This window comes from Pristis pectinata, chromosome 11, assembly GCF_009764475.1.
Source record: "Pristis pectinata isolate sPriPec2 chromosome 11, sPriPec2.1.pri, whole genome shotgun sequence".
Lineage (NCBI taxonomy): Eukaryota > Metazoa > Chordata > Chondrichthyes > Rhinopristiformes > Pristidae > Pristis > Pristis pectinata.
Window position 1 is genome coordinate 29666144 of NC_067415.1, and position 22295 is coordinate 29688438.

A 22295-nucleotide genomic window follows, 5' to 3' on the forward strand; every position below is an offset into this window, starting at 1 on the left:
AAAGTCCTTTTCATCAGAGAAAATTTGTTCAAATATAGAAAAAATGTTTTTCCCTGTTAATGTAGAGCGCAACAGCCGATTTGCTACTGAAATGCCATGCATACCTTGCAATACAGGACAGTTTGCAACCTAAGCTGACAAAAAAATCTCATGACTGAGTAATGTCAATTTTTTTTCCCCTGCATGCTTCAAGCAACTAGCCAGTTGATAAACAACCCTGTCAAAATTGAGGCATTCAGTTGGTTTTCCATTTTGTTTTTCAGGAAATAGTCCATACTATGGGTGAGGCTGGAAGAATCAAAAATGATTTAAAAAGGGGCAGAGAAAATTAAAGCAAAAGCTCCTGTTGCTTTTTTAATGACAAGCCCAACTCCTGATTATTTCTTCTAGTTTTGCCTAGCTCAGGAGTGTAATCTGTTTCTTCAGTGTGTATTATGCAGCATGCACTTGTTGGAAATTTAGACAATTTTGAAGCTCATTAATACTTTCATTTAGCTAGACTGTTATCAGGTAAGATTGAATTGCTATTAAGTGATGCACACAGTGAAACATTTAAAATCATTATTAAAGATTCAAAATATCAGAAAGTCAGTCAATCACATAATACGTTAATCATGTTCTATTTTGACAAAGCTTCATCAAAGGAGCTTTTCAGAGGCTATAAACTAGTGTGTAATGAGAGTTTAACTGCATAGTAACTAAAATTTAGCTGTGTAATTACACAGTTGAAACAATGTTATTAATATGCTAAAGAACAATGGTTAGATGAGCTAATGCTGCAGTTCTGAAAACCATTATTGCCAAGTTGTTAAATGTGGTAATTTGTTGAATTATGTTAGCATATCACATGCAATGCTCCAATAGTGTAAAATACCATTTGAATTGTAGTCACTGCAGTAATGTAAGAAGCGTAGCAGCCACTGTACTTCATTGTAAACTTCCACTAACAGTAATGTGTTAATGATCAGATAATCTGTTCTTTGTGATGTTGATGACAGAAACATATCGGCCAGGACACTGAGATAACTCTCATTCTTTTTTTTAAAGAAACAACTAGTGGATCTTTTAAGCCTACCTGTGAGGAAAGTTGGGGCCCCAGTTTAACAAATTACTTGAAAGACAGCAGATCTAACAACAGGACTTTCTCAATGTCAGCCAAGATTTTTGTGCTTAAATCTCTGGAGTGAGACTTTAGCCCCAGATATGTGACTCAGGAACATGAATGCTACCAAAAGAGCCAATGCTGACATCTGACTTAATGATTTGCTCCTCTGACTATCCACTCATTTTTAGTTAACTCCCTGAAGGAAGAGAACATGTGCTCTCACAATAATGCTAAAGTAGCAAAGTCTGAAATTGAAAGAGGCTGAGTGTTTGAGGACATTCAATCCCCTTAAACTGTGAATTTCATGAATTATTCCAGATCAGCTGCTGTAATTTCAATATGAGATCAACAATACCCCAGAAAGATGAAGTTTACAATAATCTTACAGCAAAGTGGTTGTGGGCAATCTAGGAAATTCATGTGGAAATGTGGAGAGACCTGCGGAAGGAGTGCAGGGAGTGAACAACCTCACAAATTACTCACCTACCAGCCCTATCAAGCAGATCTTGCCCCATCTGTTGTTCCCATAACTGGCCTCATCAGAACCCACTAAACCAGAGGAAGCAAGTATTCCTTGATCCTGAGGAATGGCCTAAAAATAAAAAGTTTGGGACTTGAAGCCTAGCCAATGGAGAGCGACAACAACAAATAAAAAGAAAATAGAAGGCAGAACCAAATAGTCATAAAATTTGGATTAAAGGTTTGCAATTATGAGGAATTATTAGAGAAACTTAGGCCTTGCCATTTGAAAGCAGGCACATGAAATGTAACCTTATAGAGGTAACTTAGTTGGTAAAAGATACATAACAGAGAAATCCAGAACAACTTTAAACCAAATTGTGAGAGCAAGACAAAAGGACATAATACATAAAAGCAATACAAACTAGTGGGCAGAGACTAGGAAGTTCATAACTTGAAGAGTAAACTTGGCATGACCCTCAAAAACATTTAGAGAACCATTTAAAAAAAAACAAGTAGATGTTTCAGTAGGTGAATGGTCCTCTTCATCCATATATGATTTTATCAAAATGCAAACAGGTCATGTTAAAGGAAAAGACATGACAGCTGATTACATTTTGATTGCACTTACATGTAATCATTAATATATATGGTGGGAATCCTGGGAAATAACAATATTTTAAAAATCCTTGGAGCATTAGCTTTATCATGAAATGCCGGTATTCTGGAATTCATAAAGAAGCCTCCAGACATCAATTTTCTTAATATCTAATCCAAGGGTGGTAAGTCATTTATTTTAATGGTATTGTTCACTGTATTGCCACATAGCTTTTGAACATCATCAATTATTATATGTAGAAATTATAAGAAATGTTTAGTCTTCTGTAGTTTCATCAAAAAAGTACTGTAAGCTTATATTGACACATTTATTGTACTTCAAGAACTTATGAGAGTTTAATGTCTCTGGTTTAAAAACTATCCAACATTTTAAAATACAGCACTACAAGTCTAACATCACTGAAACTTATGAGGAGCAAGTATCATTATTGCATGCCAAATGATGAGAAATTGTTTGGATCACTTGAAGGTCTGTCCAAATCTCAAAGGTAAACCTAACTTAGTTTACTGCACTCATCTAATTTGCATAATATTCCACCATCAAAACTTAGGTGGATCACAGAATTAGACCAATGACACAAAAAGAAAAGTGCACAAGTGAAATTTAAAACTATTCAAAGGGAATGTCATAAGGACAAACTTTCTGGATAGCACTGAAAGACATTTCAACCCATCAGCAGCCTTTGCCAAGGTGAGGAGATGAGGACTTAAGTGGTGGCATGACAAGATGAAGGAAAAGGGACCAATAAGTGGATGCATTAGTTCCAAGTAAATGACAGTACAACCCAAAATTGGCCTCCCCTTCTGACAGCTGAAAATAAAATGCAGTTGCATGAGCTGCTTACAAAGAGAATTTCTTTCCACCATTAAGCTGATGGTTCAGCACTACGTGATGCCTGTGAGAAACAGCAGTGGAATTTGAAGCTACAGTTAGCAATTGTTGTCTATACAAAAGTGCAAGCTTTAAGTTGCATAATAACTGCAAGTGTTTATATATCATATGAGGTATGACAGGATTCAAACAAATGAATTGTGATTTCTTTCTCTAGTGCAGCCTTTTATTGAATCCTATCTGATTGCTTGGCATGCATTCTTTCACAAAGTATCAAACTTAAGCTCTGCAAATCAAAATCTTAGAAAGGTGAAGTGATTTACTTGTACTTTAATCAATTTAGTACATTGAATTCACTGCTCATAAATGTTCTCTTCTACATTGGGGAGTTAAAACACAGATTGGATGACTGCTTTGCAAAACAGTCTGCAAGAGTGATCCCAAGCTTTTTGTTGCCTATCTCTTTAACTCTCACTCTGACCTCCCTGGCCTTAGTTTGCCATGTGCACTGACCCATCTTAACTTGAGGAACAGCACATAGCCTTCTGACCAGCCCATCACATCCTTCCTGATTTAACATTTCAGATAATAAGCTTCTCCAGCAATTTTATTTCAGACTTCCAATAATCACTCCACATTCCTTTGGTGATTTCAAGTATTCTGCATTTGCATCGATGTGTCACGAACCAGCAACAAAAGAAACACACTGAGCATGATTTAGCGTTAAAAACTATTTTATTAATCACTACTTATGATAATATGAAAAATAAAAGTAAAAATGTTAGTATGTTAGAATTCAAAAATGTTAAACCTCGAACGTTAACCCCAAAACTAAACTCTTCGTGTGTGTGTGTGTGACAAAGTCCAAAACTCCCAGTTCAGGAATGGTTCTTAAAGTTCAGTTCCGCAAGCCATAAGGTGAAACATGAGCAAGGGCTTCTTCAACAACCACCGTTGTCAGAAGATGAGACGTAGATGTAGAGAACATAGGGAGAGTAAATACGAAATCCAAATGTTCCACGATGGAACCCAAACGACACTCCAGTGTTTACTCGGTAGTGACTTCCTCACCCCGAAAAGCATCCGAATCGTGGTCGTCCACACACAAATACCTGTTTCCTTCTACAGGTCAGCAACAAAGTGAACTCCACCGGATTACTTCCAACTTCCATACATGGATTTCAGTGGCAAACACAGTTATTGTTTCTCATCCATCGATAGAGAAAACTAGCAGGCTGGTGTCTCTCTCCCTTCTCTCTCTCTCTCTCTCTCTCCTTCTTCTTCTAACTTCTTCAACAACATCATTACGTCCTTTATCTTCTATTGACGTAAGCACGACCCACACACACATACACACACACTGTCTATCTTAAAGGGACTTTCACTGAGTCCGTAACAGATGCAAACTTTAAGTTGCTATCACTGCCTTCTTTTACCTTGCATAATCATCTCTTCTGTCACTACCTTAGTTTTTTTCTCCTTAACCACCACCCACCCCTCCCATTCCCTCCAGCATTAAACTTGTTTTACCTCTGACTATTTCTTCTGATGAAGTCATACTTGAAACATTAACTCCAAAGATGCTGCCTGCACTGCTGAGTATTTCTAGCATTTCCCATTTTCAAAGGTGAAAATCCCATGGTGATTGGATGGGTCAGTGCATGAAAATAGATGAAAGTAGACTCTCCACCATCAGAAAATCTCATTCAATTTCTGAATGAGTATTTTCAGATTCTCACAAACTACAATATAAATGGGTAGAGGCCACATGTAAGAAACATGAAACAGCTATCTTTTTCTGTATTTCCTTCACCTTTTAGAGTAAAAATTGAAGAACTATAATAAATTTAAATAAAACATCAACACAGCAGGTCTGATAGCAAGATATTATTGAATAGCTTTGAAGTGGTGAGAAGATGGCACAACTCACATTCTTTTATCTTCTTCAAAATGAATCCATCAACCTGGTGAGCATTTTCTTCCTTGTCTTTAATATACAAAGATGTGATTGGTTCTTGGAATTCTGGTCCTGCAGAAAAGAATGAGGAATTTTGTTAAAAAAAAGCAAAATTTTAACAGTAAATAGACAATGCAACCAGTTACCTGAGAAGTATATCCATCCAGTGAGATCAAAGCATCTTTCATAATGGCATTTTTCAGATCAGTTTAAAAAATAGAGATATAATGCCAGCCTGCTGAGATTTTTTAAAGGCATCTTTATTAGTCACATGTACATCGAAACACACAGTGAAATGCATCTTCTTTGCGTTGAGTGTTCTGGGGTATAGGGTCCAATTACATTACCCTCTGAAAACAACTGATCTGGTGAATGTTTCTGATATCTTACCTTTTTCCCTCAGAAGAAGTGTTTGAGGGCACCTTGTCAGTGCGGAATACTCTAATATTCTACTATTTCAGAGTCAAAACTGTTAAATCTGAGTCTCTCTGATCAACTTCAAGGCAAATTAAACCCAGAGAATGAATTTGAATGATATTTACCTATTTGCCAATTTGCCAATGACTAATTGGCATTTTCTTTTAGAAAGTGCAGAATAAGTCTTTTTTTTGGCATTAATAACTTTGAAGATAATAATGCAAACATTTATAGTAATGATGTAAACATTTATTGCATTGTTAGATGTAACAATGTGATCAATTTGTTTTAATATGGATACTGACAAGATATACTTTAGGCAAAAGATCCACCATAAGTTATGAAACAAATAAATATTTTCCCAATTATGATTGTGATTATTGTTTGAAAACTTAATTCTAACTATGAACAGCTTGGCTGGGTACATCTGTTAATGTCACACAGAGTAACTAGTCACTAATCGTCTGTTAAGATTATCACAATTCTTATTAAAATAATTAATACATCATAAACATGCACAACATGTTCCAAATTTGTATTTCTTGGAATTCGTAAAAAGTAATGACAATTGCCAATGAAAGTTCAATCAAGGCACATCAAAGGTATTTTGAGATAACGAAGGAGGTAGTGTTGGGTCTCTTAAAGAACATTAAGGTGGATAAGTCCTCTGGGCCTGATGGCATATACGCCAGGTTATTAAGAGAGGCAAGAGATGAGATTACTGGGGCTTGCCCAAAATTTTCGTGTCTTCTCTAGCCACAGGTGAAGTCCCAGAGGACTGGCGAGTAGCTAATGTTGTTCCATGATTCAAGAAGGGAAATAGGGATAATCCTGGAAGCTATAGACTGGTAAGTCTCACATCAGTGGTTGGGAAGTTACTGAAGAGGATTCTTAGGGATAGAATTTATGAACATTTGGAAAACCATGGCCTAATTAGGGACAATCAGCATACTTTTGTGTGGGGCTAGTTGTGTCTTACTAACTTGATAGAGTTTTTCGAGGAGGTGATGAAGGTGATTGATGAAGGTAGAGCTGTAGATGTTGTCTACGTGGATTTTAGTGAGGCATTTAAACAAGCTCCCTCATGGGACACTCATCCAGAAGATTAAGATGAATGGGATGCATGGTGAATTGGCTGTTTGGATTCACAATTGGCTTGCCTATAGAAGACAGAAGGTAGTGGTCGAGGGGACTTATTCTGGCTGGAGGCCTGTGACTCGTGGTGTTCCGCAGGGATCCATACTTGGACCTCTGCTGTTTGTGATATATATAAATTACCTGGATGAAAATTTGGATGGGTGGGTTAGCAAATTCACAAATGATACAAAGGTTGGTAGTTTTGTGGATAATGTAGAAGATTGCCAAAAGAAAGATCAGTTGTAGATATAGGTGGAGAAATGACAGATGGAGTTTAATCTGGCCAAATGTGAGGTTTGCACTTTGGGAGATCAAATGTAAAGGGGTAGTACACTGTTAACGGCAAGACTCTTAGCAATGTTGATGTGCAGAGGGATCTTGGGGTCCAAGTCCATAGCTCTCTGAAAGTGGCTATGCAGGTTGATAGGGTGGTAAAGAAGGCGTATGGCATGCTGGCCTTTATTAGTCAAGGAACTGAATTCAAGAGACAGGAAGTTATGTTGCAGCTTTATAAAACTCTAGTTAGGCCGCATCTGGAGTATTGCATTCAGTTCTGGTCACCCCGTTACAGGAAGGATGTGGAGGCTTTGGAGAGGGTGCAGAAGAGGTTTACCTGGATGCTGCCTGGATTAGAGGGCATATGTTATAAGGAGAGGTTGAACAAACTTGGGTTGTTTTCTCTGGAGCGGCAGAGGCTGAGGGGAGATCTGATAGAGGTTGATAAGATTATGAGAGGCATAGATAGAATAGACAGCCAGTATCTTTTTCCTGGGTTAAAATTTCTAATGCCAGAGGACATGTATTTAAGGTGAGAGGGGGTAGGTTCAGAGATGTGCAGGCAAGTTTTTTTTACACAGAGAGTGGTGGGTGCCTGGAATACGCTGACAGGAGTGGTGGTGGAGGCAAATATGATAGAGGCATCAAGAGGCTCTTAGATAGGCTCACAAATGTGCAGGGAAATGGAGGGATATGGACAGAAGGATTTAGTTTAGTTGGGCATTTGATTACTGATTTAATTAGTTCAGCACAACATTGTGGGCCAAAGGGCCTGTTCCTGTGCTGTACTGTTCTACGTTCTATGTTTGAACATATGTAGCTTAAGAAAAATCTGCATGCTTCTAATTAATTATATTTATTTTCTACACTGATGAAATTTTCCATTTTTTCAAGCACTGAAGTGGAATATGGTGTCCTTTTAAAAAACTGAGGTTAATAAGCACAATAAAAATTGCAGTAATTAAGCAGTATGGATGTTAGGATTTGCAGTGAAATAAGCGGCACAATCAAAGTTATTTACATGGAGAATAACCATTGGAGGGACAGGAGTGCTCTGAATCCTTAGCAGACTTAAAGAATTTTTTAAAATTGGAAGTTACTCTTGATGACAAAGTCCAGTGTACAGACACACATGTTGCTATAATATTCCAAGATATTTTAATGGAAGCATTAATCTTTTAATTTAAATAATTTGATGCTTCCCTTAAAATAGAGGACAAAGGAATGTCATAAGAACGTGTTAAGCATTTGTAAGTTAATATTGTCAAGAGTAATTTCAATGACAGTCTTCTAAATTATAATTTTTTGGGGTACTTCATCTTCGTTTCTTTGTTATTGAAAACTTTATTGCACTGAATTGTGTTCTGATACTAAATGTGTGCTGTTACTGTGGCCCTCATTCTTCATGTTTTACAATATTCCTACCCTCCAGCCATCAGAAAGAAGGATGGGGCAAGCATTAAAATCACATTATGTCATCAATTTGAAGTCAGTCTATTTTTAACTTCCAGACTTCACTTACATCCCACCAGCTAGCTGATTACACAAACTGTTTGTAAAGATGCAGCTCGGCAGCTGCTGGAAGTCAAAGACCCAGTGCCAATGACTTTGGGGGGATATTTCCAGATGTACACTACCTCTGATGTGAAGAAATGCATCCTGATGTTCCATACGTCCTAGTTCTGGACTTCCCAGCAGAGGAAATAGTTACTTACAATCTACTCAAACAAATCCTTTGGCAATTTTAACCATTTCATTTCGATTACCCCTTAATATTCTATACTCCAGCCTAGTCCATATAACTTGTGCTCATAAATTCACCCTTTTTTAGCTCTGGAATCAATCTGTACCCAAGGTTAGTTCATGAGAGAGCTGGATTTTGTTTTTAATCTTGAACTAACGGTTCTTTTAACAGATGTTAAACAGAAGTCACAGCAGAAACAGCAACTTAACATGAATAACTAAAGTGAAAAGGCCCTTTCATCACAAGAAGACCATGCTCTTCAGCTTCTTTAAGCCCTTGCAAATACTGGCATTCTGTTTGGGATGACACATAATTCGCAGGATGGCTGTGAAACAAAATGTTCTTGACTGTACTGCAGGAAGATGTAACTAGTTACAGCAATGACTGCAGAAAGTCTGCCCTTGGACACAAAAGACATCCATCATGGACGGCACTCATAAATTGTATTTGTCATTGCAAGCACAGGCTCACATTATGCTTTCAGCACTGGAGCAAATTCTTGTCAAGCAACTTTACTGCATTGAGGCCCTTCCAATTAAAAATGGCAAAATGGTTAATATATAGCAAATGCCTAAAGGCAAGCTCAATCTGTAACTTCCAGAACATTATGAAGCACAACACATGGATATGTTGAAATGAACATTGAAATGAACATCACTGTCAAAGCCAGCACATTATTGTACATCCCTAATTCCCCTTGAAATGATTGATCACTGGCCATTTCAGAGTATAGGTTCTGAATTCAGAAGAGCCATCCATATAGGTAGGTGTGGAGTTACATAGGGGCCAAACTAGTTAAAGATGCAGATTCTTTCGCTAAAAGATAGTCATGAACTAGAAGGACACCTTGATTTTAACAGTGCAAAACTGAAAACCTTGCTTAGCAAAATGTAGATGAAGACAGTTGTCAACCTACAGTGTTCTAGACAGCTCTCTAGAAGCACAATAAAGAGGCAATGGAAGGAGACAGTGCAGAAATCAATGTTAGGAGGGCAATGTCATTGATCTGGATGGAGTGCAACAAAATTCAATGAGATAACATGCATGGTCAAGGTCTGTGAATGTATTCTCAAATGCCATATCTCATCCACCACCCACTACTGTCTCACACTGTTGAGCATACCATAAGTCCGTCAGCTGCTTATTGACATTCTCTATTAATTCAGGACTGGGATCTAATCAATATACTCCCACCATCTTGAAAACTATCAAGTCTCCAAGCCACACAATCGTCTCTTACAGCTTCCATACACTGCAATCTCGTCAACCAGGACATTATGTAGCACTTACTAACACACTTTCCCCTCTTACAGAAAAAGGTGATGTATAACTGATGCTAGCAGCACCAAGCTAATGGAAACATTTGCTGAAAGCTCAAACTGTTACCATGCAAGGTTAGACTGTTGCCGGCATGGTTGGGAATGGTTACTTGAAGTTACTTTTTATTTTGTTATTGTGGTCAATCACATGGTAATTATCAAGATAAGGAAGGGAAGATAGAAATTGCTGTGGAGTAGGGAACTGGGATTGTGCCTATTGAAAGCCTGGAATGACTGGTTGTTCTCAGATTGCCCAGCAACAAACAGGCTCTCTATGCTGTCATCTCTCTTTCTTTCCTCTCCCTTCTGCTCCACTGCTGGCAAGGACTAAGCTTGCATGATTATGGCTGTTTTATATACAACAGTGAATCTTGAGAGTTGCCCCCCGATACATTGCAAGGCTCCAACAGAGCAGTCCAGGCAGTGGAGGCATTGTTTGAAGGTGCCAGTACTCTGATCTTTGAGACTGTCAGTGCCAGCATGGATTTCATTGTGTGCATGCTGTCCTCTTATGCACGAACAGTACTCTGAAATCAACAGCCAGATGGTCCGAGGATAACTTTTGGCTCCCAGGGGCTTTTGGTTTGGCATTGTCGCTTAAATGCAGACAGCACAGCAGAATACTACAAAACAAGATCAGTGTTGCTCCTTCTTGGATATTAGGCAATATGATGCCATGGGAAACACAGTATACCAACCGGACATTCAGGGAGGGCAAGTCTCTGCTGCTGGAATGCATCTCTGAACTCAAATGAGACACTGTGAATGCAATGTGCAGTTCTTGTAAATCCATATATTTTCTCCGACTATTGCTCTTTGCTAAGATTGAACAAGATGAATTCTACCCTCTTGTACTGATGAGTACATACCTTATTGTGAGATTAGGCAACAAACCAGCAAAATGTTGAAGATAACCCCTAATCCCTGAACCAGTCTGGTAAGAGCCAGAGGCAACATGGGAATTTAAATTCAGCCAAGTAATTAAATGTATAATGAAAATCACCTAACTATAGGAAGGATATCAGTAAGATTGAAAGAGTGCAGAGAAGATTTACTAGAATGTTGCCGGGTCTTCAAGAGTTTGATTTACAGGGAAAGATTGAACAGGTTAGGACTTTATTCCTTGGAGTGTAGAAGAATGAGGGGAGATTTGATAGAGGTTTACAAAACTATGAGGGCCATAGACACAGTTAACACGAGTAGGCTCTTTCTACCTAGATTAGGAGAGATAAGTATGAGAGGACATGGCTTTAGGGTGAAAGGGGAAAGATTTAGGGGGAACATCAGGGGGAACTTCTTCATTCAGAGAGTGGTGGGAGTGTGGAAAGAGCTGCCATCTGACGTGGTAAATGCTGGCTCACTCTTAAGTTTTAAGAATAAATTGGATAGATACATGGAAGGGAGAGGATTGGAGGGTTATGGACTGGGTGCAGGTCAATGGGACTAGCGGAATAAAGTTTCGGCACAGGCTAGAAGGGCCAAATGGCCTGTTTTCTGGGCTGTACTGTTCTATGAAAAAGTACCCTGCTTTGGTAATAATAACCATGAAACTGCAGAATTATTGTGAAAAAACTACAAAGATCTCAGGAAAACTTACACCAATTATTCTATCCTTATTTTTAACTTCATGGGCTGGTGTGAATCACTTATAAAATTGGATCCTGTAGGATGATATGCTGTGGCAGAAAAAAACCCTGTTAATGCAGGATGGACATTCAAACCATGAACTGAATTTTTTAAAAAAATCTGTAGCTGTGAGAAATCTGAAATAAAAACAGAAACATGATGGAAACACTCAGCAGATTAGGCAGCATCCATGGAAAGAGACCAGTGTTATGTGTCAGGTTGAAAACACTTCATCTGCTGAATGTTTCCAGCATTTTCTGTTTTTAACTCAAATCATGAAAATGAGCAGATGTCCCAAATATTGTGTGCAGCCTGCACTGTGGGCATGGGTTAATCAAATAATGTGATCTTGTACCCTTTTACCAACACTGTTCATTTAGCAACCTTAAAGTTCATTAGGGGTATTTTCACAATCCCACCACTAATTTGGTGAGAGGTTTTAAAACTACTGGAGAAGCAATATAAATACCAGGGAAGGATATACTTGCAATTAGAGTGCAACGTATTAATTTCTGACATGGGGAGAATGACCTATGACAAGAGGTTAAGCAAACTGGACCTACAGTCTCTAGACTTTAGAAGAATACCATTGAAAAAAATAAAATTTTAATGCAGCTTGACAGAGGAGAATCAGGGATGATGTTTAACCTAGAACCAGTGCCACAGTCTCAAAGTATGGGGTTAGCCATTCAAGAGAGAGATGAGAACAAATTTCTTCAACCAGAATTGTCTAATTCTCTACACAAAAGAGCTGTGGAGGCTCAGTTGCTGACTATATTCAAGACAGAGATTGTTTGATTCTTGAATATTAAGGGAATCAGTGGAAATGGGGTTAGTACAGGAAATTGGCCCTAAGAAAAGAGATCAGCCTTAAACTTAGTGAATGATGGAAAAGGCCTGAGAGGTTGAAGGGCCCACTCCTGCTTCAATTTCTTATAAGCTTTCACATCTTAGCTCCAGTGTTCCATCAATCTCAAACCGAGGTTATAATGGGAAATTGAGGTACTCTCATGGAATTAAAGTACATGGGGAAAATGACAAAAAAAATTAGCACTATTGCTGATCACACTTGCAGAGTGGGCAGACTGATTGTATTGAGATACTATGTTCCTACCTGCCTGAAGTTCAGCTCCAATTCTTACATAGATTACAGTTCTTCAAGTATACAACTAGTTTTAAAATGTGTTTCGGTCTCTACCACCCTTTTAGGCAGTGAATTGCAGACCCTCTACCAACTACCTTAACTTTATGGCTTCTGGTTTTTGACTCCTCTGCTACATGAAGAAGGGCCCGGTATTTATAATCTCTGAATCCCTCATAATTTTAGACTCTCAATTAAATTTTTTCTCAGCCTGCATTATTTCAAAGATAACACCCCCAGACTATCCAATCTCTCTTCATAGACAGCTTGGCTTTCTTACTGTGAGGCCTAGAAAGGAGGAGGAGCGGCAGTGACCATTTAAAAGAGTGAATCAGATAAGGGGCTGATTGTTTTCTTACTGAGGCCTAGCAGTGAATAAAAGGGAAGTAAGATGTAGTGAAGCAGCCATTTTGAGAAGAGCAGCTTTGAAGTCAAACTGCTGTTGTTGAGGTTCAAAGTGTGGCCTTTGTGAATGCAAGACTTCGGTGAAAAGGGTGAGTGACAACAAGATAAGACTAGGTAAGATTTTTCCTTTTCCTTTCCTTGATTCCACAAGTTGTAAAAAGGGGCAGTGATGGCAGTCAGTGGTGTGGTATGCTCCTCCTCTGAGATGTGGGAGATCAGGGAGAGGGTCAAGTGTCCCTGATGACTATGTCTGCAGACAGTGTGTCCAGCTGCAGCTCTTCTCAGACCACATGCATCAATTGGGAATGGGAGTTGGACTCACTGAGGAGCATACCAGGAGGCAGAGAGTATATAAATAGGAGTTTCATGGAGGTAGTCATACCAAAGGTTCTGTCAGATAGATTGGGTGACTGCCAGGAAGCATAGGATTCACGATTCCCCTGTTGCTGTTCCCCTCTCAGACCATTTTGGAAACTGTTGGGGGGATTGCCTCTCAGGAAAAAACAACAGCAGCAGCCAGACCTGTGACTCTGATGTATAGCAGGTACATCATAAGTCACATCTGACATGTGGGTGTTGCTTAAAGGCCAGCTGGTCGGAATTCTGGACCAACATGTTCCTGTGAGGAAGAAGACAAGCATGGCATGGTTCAGGAACCTTGGATGAAGGGAGAAGTTGCAAATTTAGTCAAGAAGGAAAAGGAAGTAAATGTAAGGTTTAGGAAGCTGAATGAAACAGGGCCTTTGAGGAATATAAGGGAAGGAGAGAATTTAAGCAGGGAATCAGGAGGGCTTGGCAAGCAGGATTAAGGAGAATCCCAAGGCATTTATATACAAATTAAACACAAGAGGGTAATGAGAGAGAGGGCAGGACCACTCAAGGACAAAAGAGGGAATCTATGTCTGGAGCCAGAGGAAGTGGGCAAGGTAGTTAATAAAACTTAACATCAGCATTCACCAAGGAGAAGGAGATAGAGGATAGCAAGATCAGGGAGGGATATGGTGATAATCAAGGCACAGTTGACATCAAGGAGGAGGAGATATTGGGCTCTCGAAGAACATTAAGGTGGATAAGTCCCCAGGGCCTGATGGGATCTATCCCAAGTTATTGAGAGAGGCAAGAGAGGAGATTGCTGGGACCTTGACAGAGATCTTAAATAAGATAAGATTTCTTTATTAGTCACAAGTACATTGAAACACACAGTGAAATGCATCTTTTACGTAGTGTTCTGGGGGCAGACCGCAAGTGTCGCCACACTTCTGATGCCAACATAGCATGCCCACAACTTCCTAACCCGTATGTCTTTGTATCCTCTTTAGCCACAGGCAAGATCCCAGAGGACTGGAGGATAGCCAATGCTGTTCCTTCTTTTAAGAAAGGCAGCAGAGACAAACCAGGAAATTAGTGAGTCTTACATCAGTGGTAGGTAAGTTATTGGAGAAGATTCTTAGAGATTGGATCTACACACATCTGGAAAATCATAGACTCATTAAGAATAGTCAGCATGGCTTTGTGTTGGGGGGGGGGAGATAATGTCTTACAAACTTGATTGAATGTTTTGAGGAGGTGATAAAGATGATTGATGAGGGTAGGGCAGTGGATGATGTACACATGGACTTCAGTAAAGCTTTCAACAAGATCACCCATAGTAGGTTGATCCAGGAGATAAAGGCACACCAGATCCATGGAGACATCAAATCAAAATTGGCTTGGCCATAGAAGACAGAGTGTCGTATTGGAGGTGTGTTATTCTGACTGGAAGTCTCTGACCAGTGGTGTTCCACAAGGATCGGTGTTGGGATCTCCGCTGTTTGTGATACATATAAATGATTTGGACAAAAGTGTAGGTGGGCTGTTTAGTAAGTTTGCAGATGATACAAAAATTGGCAGAGTTGTGGATAGTGAAGAAGGTTTTCAAAGGATTCAGCAGGAATATAGACCAGTTGGAAATGTGAGCAGAGAAATGGTAAATGGACGAGTGTGAGGTGGTGCACTTTGGGAGATTAAATGCAAGAGGAAGGTACACGGTAAATGGCAGGACCCTCAGGAGCATTGATGTACAGAGGGTTCTTGGAATGTAAGTCCATAGCTCTCTGAAAGAGGCCACACAAGCAGATAGGGTGGTAAGGTATACAGCATACTTGCTTTCATTTGTTGGGGCATTGAGCATAAAAGTCAGGAACTCATGTTGCAACTGTATAAAACTTTGGTTAGGCCACACACAGTAATGCATGCAGTTCTGGTCACCACATTACAGGAAGGATGTGGAGGCTTTGGAGAAGGTGCAGAAGAGGTTCAGCAGGACGTTGCCTGGATTAGAGAAAATAAGGTAGAAGGAGAGGTTGGACAAACTTGGATTGTTTTCTCTGGAGCACTGGAAGGTGATCTGATAGAAGTAAATAAAATTATGAGAGGCATAGATGTGGCTGATAGAGTCTTTTTCCTGGGGTGGAAATGTCAAATACTAGAGGGCATAGCTTTAACATGAGAAGGGGAAAGTTTAAAGTAGATTTACAAGACAAGATTTTTTAGACAGAGAGTGGGAGATGCCTGGAGCATGCTGCCAGGGGAAACTGATACGATAACAACGTTTAAGAGGCATTTAGACAAGCACATGAACAGGCAAGGAGTGGATGGATATGGACCACATGCAGGTAGGCAGGATTAGTTTAGATTCATAGCATGGTTGGCACAGACATCATGGGCCGAAGGGCCTGTGCACTACTTTTCTTATGTTCTATTTTAAAATGTTCACACCCTGGCAAACAGATCCTTCCTGTAACAAAGTGATAAGAATTATATGCAGTATTCAAACTGTGGTCCAACTTATATTGTTATATAGTTCCAGCATAATCTCCCTGCTCTTATATTCCCTGTCTTGCACAATAAAGGAAATCATCCATAATGTTTTTTTTAACCACTCTATTAACCTGCGCTGCTACCTTTAGGAATCTGTTGACATTTGTTCCAATGTCCCTCTATTCCTTCACATCCCTCAGTAACTTCCGATCATGGTTTGGTATGGCAACTGCTCTGCCCATGACTGCAAGAAACTACTGAGTTGTGGATGCAGCTCAGCACATCACAGAAACCAGCCTCCTCTCCATGGACTCTGTCTACACTTCTCACTGCCTCGGTAAAACAGCCAGCATAATCAAAGACCCCACCTACCTTTATTGTTTTTATTATCGCTTTTATTATACTTTCCTTATTGTTTTTCCTTGTACTACCTCAATGCACTACGTAATGAGTTGATCTGTATGAACAGCATGCAAGACAAGTTTTTCACTGTACCTCGGTACATGTCACAATAATAAACCAACTCCAATTCAAATTCCTATTCATGGTCTATTCAATTGTCTTTCAGCCCCTCCAGAAATGCATTAACTTACACTTCTCTAGATTGAATTCCTTTTGCCTTTCTGCTGCCCAATTGACCATGCCATCAATAGCTACCTCACTGTCAACCACATAGCCAATTTTTGTATCATCTGTCAACTTTTTGATTTAAACCCTATATTTAATGCTGCATTGCACAGTGGCATAGCTAGTATAACTGCTGCTTCATGCTCCAGTAATTCAGGTTCAATTCTGACCTCTTGTGCTGTCCGTGTGGAGTTTGCACATTCTCCCTGTGACCCCATGGCTTTCAGTTTCCTCCCCAATCTCAAAGACGTGCAGATTGTTAGATTAACTGGCCACTGTATATTGTCCCTAGTGTAGAATTGATGGGAATTTAGGGAGTATAGATTACATGGACAATTAGTGGGGTAATGGGATTGCCCTTAGACCTGGCATGGACTCGATAGGCCAAATGGTCTCCTTCAAAGTCATAACAAAATATGGAAGTATGAGATATATTGCAAAAAGCAAGAGACCAAGTTCTGGGCCATGTGGAACCTCATTAGGAAGAGCCTTCCAGTCACAAAAACATCTGCCAACCATTACCCTTTGCTTCTTTCCACTGAGCTAATTGTGTATCTAATTTGCTACTCTCCTTTTGATTCATGGGGTTTTACTTTTTTGACCAGTCTGTTTTGTGGGACCTTACCAAAGGCCTTGCTAAAATCCATGTAAGCAACTTCAAACATACTACCCTCATCGACCCTTCATGTTACCTCCTCAGGAAATTCAATCAAGTTCGTCAGACATGACTCTCCTCACCTTTACAGTTCACCATTAGCCGTGCCATTGAAATTGTTCTGGGAAAAAGGGTAGAGAGAGCAGGTTGAGCTATGTTAGCACGCTAATCTATCAATAAGAAAGAAAGGTCAGTGGTTTAAAAATAGCCCAGCTGCATTTTTCTCTAGCAGGTGGATTGGTGACAGTGTGAAACAACCTCTAATTCACAGAACCGTGCCATTAACCTCAAGATTTTCTTTCAGAGGACCTATCTATACATGTCACATACCTTAGAAGTAGTCGTACTACTCTTCACAGATTGACTGCACTTGGAGGTTGGGAAAGTGACAGTGGAGGGGGCGTTGGCAGTGGCTGGTGAAGTCTGCAGTGGCTACTGAGTGTTGGTGCAATGTTTAACATGTTGCAGCTAATCAAAGTGAAACATGGAATTTTTAGTGTGAAAAATCTATAATTGGAAGATTGTCTAAAGGAACAGGAGTCTCAGGGGAATCTATAGCAGGAAGGGCTCCCAGTTTCATCTGTGAATTTTTTATTGATTGTTCGAGGCTTGAGGGGAACAACTCCCAGGGACTGAGATGAAGCATTGTAAGAGGATGTTTCAAGTCATACAGAAAGAGATTGCAGCCATAGTGCTGGAGAATGACAGTAGAGTGGTTTAATTACTGTGCTAGTAATTCAAATGATTGCTTTCAATGTTTACGGCATGGACCCATTTTAAATACCGCAGGGGATTTGCAGTGTTTGAAACAGGATCACTACCAACAACTCTGTGCAACGAGAATAAACCGATAAATGTGTTGGAACTGAGCAGATACCTTTGTAAATACAATAGAAATGCCAATATGGTTCGTTGCATCAGATGGAAAGACCTATCAGTTAATGACCATGATATGCCAACAGAAAAATAAAACTAACATAAAACTTTATTCATTGAGTAGCATTACACTTTTCTTTAAACATGGTTCCAACAGCAGCTCAACAAATATTTTGGTTGGTTTATGTGCTTGAGGCTGGTGATTTGTCCCTGTTTGGGCTCTCATAATAATGGGTGGAAGGATTCTCACAGAAATCAGAGCTACTGGACAGCACAAGGATGAAAGACAAGGTGCAGTTCTATGAACATATGGACACACGAGAAAATAGGAGCAGGAGCAGGCCACCAGGCCACTCAAGCTGTCCTGCTATTCAATATGATCTTGGCTGATCTATGCTGGTCTCAACTCCTCTTCTGTGCCAGTCCTCCATGACTTTCAATTCACCAATCTTTCAAATACTTATCTATCTACACTTTAGATATATCTAACAATCTGGCCTCCACCACCCTCAGAGGCAGAGAATTCCAGAGATTCACTACCCTCTGATTGAAGAAATTTCTACACATCTCAGTTTTAATGACCAGCTCTTTATTTTGTAGTTATGTCCCCTTGTTCATGATTCTCCTACTAGTGAAAACATCTGAACATCTACCCTGTCAACCCTGTCAAGCCCTCTTAGCCCAGCCCACATGCACCAGAAGTACAAGAAAAGTAATGAACTAATGAGGAGTGGTGAAACTATATTGAGTGGGTTAGAAAGCATGAAGCAACTATGCAAAGTGAAAGGAACTCGTTGCTTTTATCTGGTGCCAAGTTGGAGCTGTACCTTCATTGTTATAGGAATCAGGGGATACAAGATATGATAATAAAAGTTGAGAGGACTGGGTCAGTACATTGTGGGCTGCTTTGCTGATGTGGAAATATATAGTGGGCTCAATGTACAGAGCCAGTACAATAGAAACATCGCTTTCTTTTCAGCAGGCATTATTTATTGATGAGTTCTTCTCAGAGTCACAATACAAATTCTACCCATCAAAAGGCACAAGTAGGCATGACCCAAGGAAAAGCAATGGAAAATGCAGAGAGCAGTATCAACCACTGTACAAGGTCCTCTTTAACTTCATTAAAATCGTCAACTCCATCAACTGATTATGGAAGATCCTTCTCAAAGTTGTTCCCAAAAAAATGTCACTATCCTTTGTCTGCTCCATGATGATACGCAAGCTATGATCCAGATCAAGAAATCCAATATAAACCCAATGTAAGTGTTGACAGGAGTCAAGCAAGATGTGTCATCACACCAACCCTCTTCTCAATTTTCCTCGTTGTAATATATCATCTCACTTCTAACAAGCTCCCTACTGAAGTCAAGTTAATCTCCAAACTGAATGAAAAACATGATGATGCTGAGGAACTCAGCAGACCAGGTAGCATCCATGGAAAAAAGCAGGCGGTCAACAATTTGGGTCAGGACCCAAAACATTGACCCCCTGCTTTTCTCCGTGGATGCTACCTGGCCTGCTGAGTTCCTCCAACATCATCGTGCGTTTCATCTAGATTCCAGCATCTGCAGTCCTTTGTTTTCTTAATCTCCAAACTGTCCATCCTTCATCACCTCCACTTCAGAACAAAGACCACACCACCATTAGTCATTAACTTACAGTACACAGATAACACATATTTGCTCACTTGGAAGATGACAACTGATTTCTTCCCCAAAGTACACAAGCAGATGAACTTCACATTAAACATCCAAAAGAGGTAAGTCTTTTACCAAACCTCCTTCATCACATGATACCAGCCCACAATATTCAAGATCCATAATGATATCCTGATCAACATGGATCACTTCCCATTTCTTGTGAGCCTCCTCTCAATGAGGGTTCTGACATCAACGATCAAATCCAATGCTCCAGCAGGCTGCCTGTGGAAATATGTTAAAATACAAGACCTTAGACTCAACACTAAACTTATGGTCCACTGAAATCCCTTGCTTTCTGTAGGTTTCAGATACATGAGCAACTCACAGTAAATATCTCAAAGCACTGGAGAACTATGGCCAATTCAGCCTCCCCAAAATCCTTCAAATTCATGGGCAGGTTAGGCAAATCACAGGCAGCACCCGCTCCCAGGCTAATAACCACAGTGTCAAAGTTATGATTAAACTCAAACAGTTTTGATGGGCAAGCTATGTCATGCCTGACACTAGACTCATGAGACTGGGACTCTAACTCCAATCTCTGTCAGAGCAAGTGATTTCCAGGAGATCAGAGAAAATCCTTCAAGAACTCTCAAAACCTCTTGAAAAAGGCAACATTCTCATTGGGTCCTTGGGAGTTCTTCCCCAAAGTACACAAGAGGATGAGCTTCACACTAAACAACCTGGAGAGAAAGATCTTTTATCAACCAGTCCTCATCACATGACATCAAGCACTCAAATCGGTGAAGAAACCTTTCAAAAGGAATCAAGCACTTTGATTCACTCCAACATAAATATGTTGAAACCAAGGACAAATAGCATGGAATAATCCAATCACATCTGCAATTACACCCCATAAAGCTCCACTTGCTCCATCTATGACAGAGTCTGCAGATCCCTCACAAGATCCATTAGTCACCTTCAGAACTCATAGAACAGTAGCGGAAAACAACTCACCCTTGACGGGAGTGGCTAAGAAGATGAAAATATTTCTTTCATCAGGTGTCATTTATTGAGGCTCTCCAAGCACTCTTCCTCAAATGCTTTCTGTTCATTCTTGTACCAAATTGGGCAATTAAAGATTCATATAAGCTATGGAAGTGAGAACGCAATACATAAGGATAGTGCAAGCAGATGGTGTGGAGTCACAGGGTGTCTTCTTTAATAAAAGTAAACCCTTAGCTGGCTGGGTGGGTTGGCATGTGGGTCTGCTTCTGGTGGCTGCAATGGAATGGTCTGTGCGTTTGATTGTTGGCTGGGGTGGAGTGGGGTGGGTTTGTTTGGGGCTGGGCTGGAAGAGTTGTGGGTTTGTATGGGGACAGGGATGGGATGTGGTATGGACCTGAGACTGGGTCAGGATTGCTGTGCCTGGTTCTGATTCTGGGGACTGAAGGGTAACCTGGTGTGGGTCTGATTCTGAAGGATGGCTTGGGGGCTTTGGTCCGATTCTTGTGGTGGGGTTTGGTTTGATTTTGGAGGGTGACATGGAGAATGTATTTGATTCCAGGGTGGTTGAGAATCGGGGGGGGGGGGGGGGGGGGTGCGAGGGGTGGAATTCTGTCTGATCCTGTGGGAGTAATGCAAGATGATGAAATGGGTGTGTGGGTCCTCTTCTGGGGTGTTAGATAAGAATGTAATCTAATTGAGGGGTTGGGTGGTGAGATGTGGGTCTGAGTACACGTACTGGGGAATGAGGTTGGTCAGATTGTGGTTCAATCCCCAATCTCAATAGATTTAGTCTCCAATAGTAGGGAAGGTATCTGTAAATGGAGGGGTGTGTAGCGAGAGTACTGGATGATGGTAGATTGTGATGGAAATCAGGTCTGATTTCAGGCTGGGAAATACTCCTATTCTTCTTGGTCCAATAAAGAGACTTAACTTTTTACAAAACAGTCCTTGTCACCCTTTATCTCCTGGGTTTTCCCAGTCTAGGAAATGTGGCAGACCAGGTTAAACCTGGAAGAAAAGGAAAGACCTAACCTTGTTATTTTTAAGTGGCCATTCTACCTCCTGGGAGTAGGTTGGTGTTTTGTCTTCTGCATATCCCTTGATAAGTGTGAAAGGAGACAGGCTGGATCTATTTTACATGTCCTCCATTCCCAAATCACTCATTTTTGGAGGTTGATATTAATCCGGTTAATTCAGTTCCTCTCTTCACGGATGCTGCTTGAACTACCGAGCAGTTCCAGAACTTTCTGATTTACCTGACACTTAGAGCAATTTCTGCATTTGTTTTACATTCATGTTCATTTCCTCCTCACAAGCTGTGATCTGTACTAACTACTGGCTCTAATAAAGAGCCACATTCTAAAATTCTAACTCTTTTCCTTTCTTCACTTGTCTGACCTATGAATCTTTCCTGTATTTTGTATTTTTACTTTAGATTTCCTAAACCTACAATGATTTACTTTACATAGTAAAAAGCCTGTAATAGTTCACCTGTGTTTTGTTGATTTTGAGGAAGTCATATTTAAGCATTCAATTTACTGACACCTCAGACATACAGAGACATTTAAATACTGACAATAACTTAAACCGGCATCCCAAAGCAGGTGCCAAATCCTCCTGAGTTTGGCAGGGTCTGTCTGGGAGCCCGTAAGAT

The 22295-nt window shown here is 40.1% G+C and overlaps 1 protein-coding gene across 4 annotated transcripts in view; it reads right to left on the bottom strand.

Moving 5' to 3' along the window:
* sgcg (sarcoglycan, gamma) overlaps positions 1-22295 on the bottom strand; it is a 427114-nt gene that overhangs the window by 372284 nt on the left and 32535 nt on the right. For all 4 annotated transcript variants that reach the window (XM_052026700.1, XM_052026699.1, XM_052026696.1 and 1 more), the window contains exon 2: positions 4945-5043. The gene's annotated coding sequence lies outside the window, so the exon portion shown is untranslated. The remainder of the gene's footprint in view (positions 1-4944; positions 5044-22295) is intronic.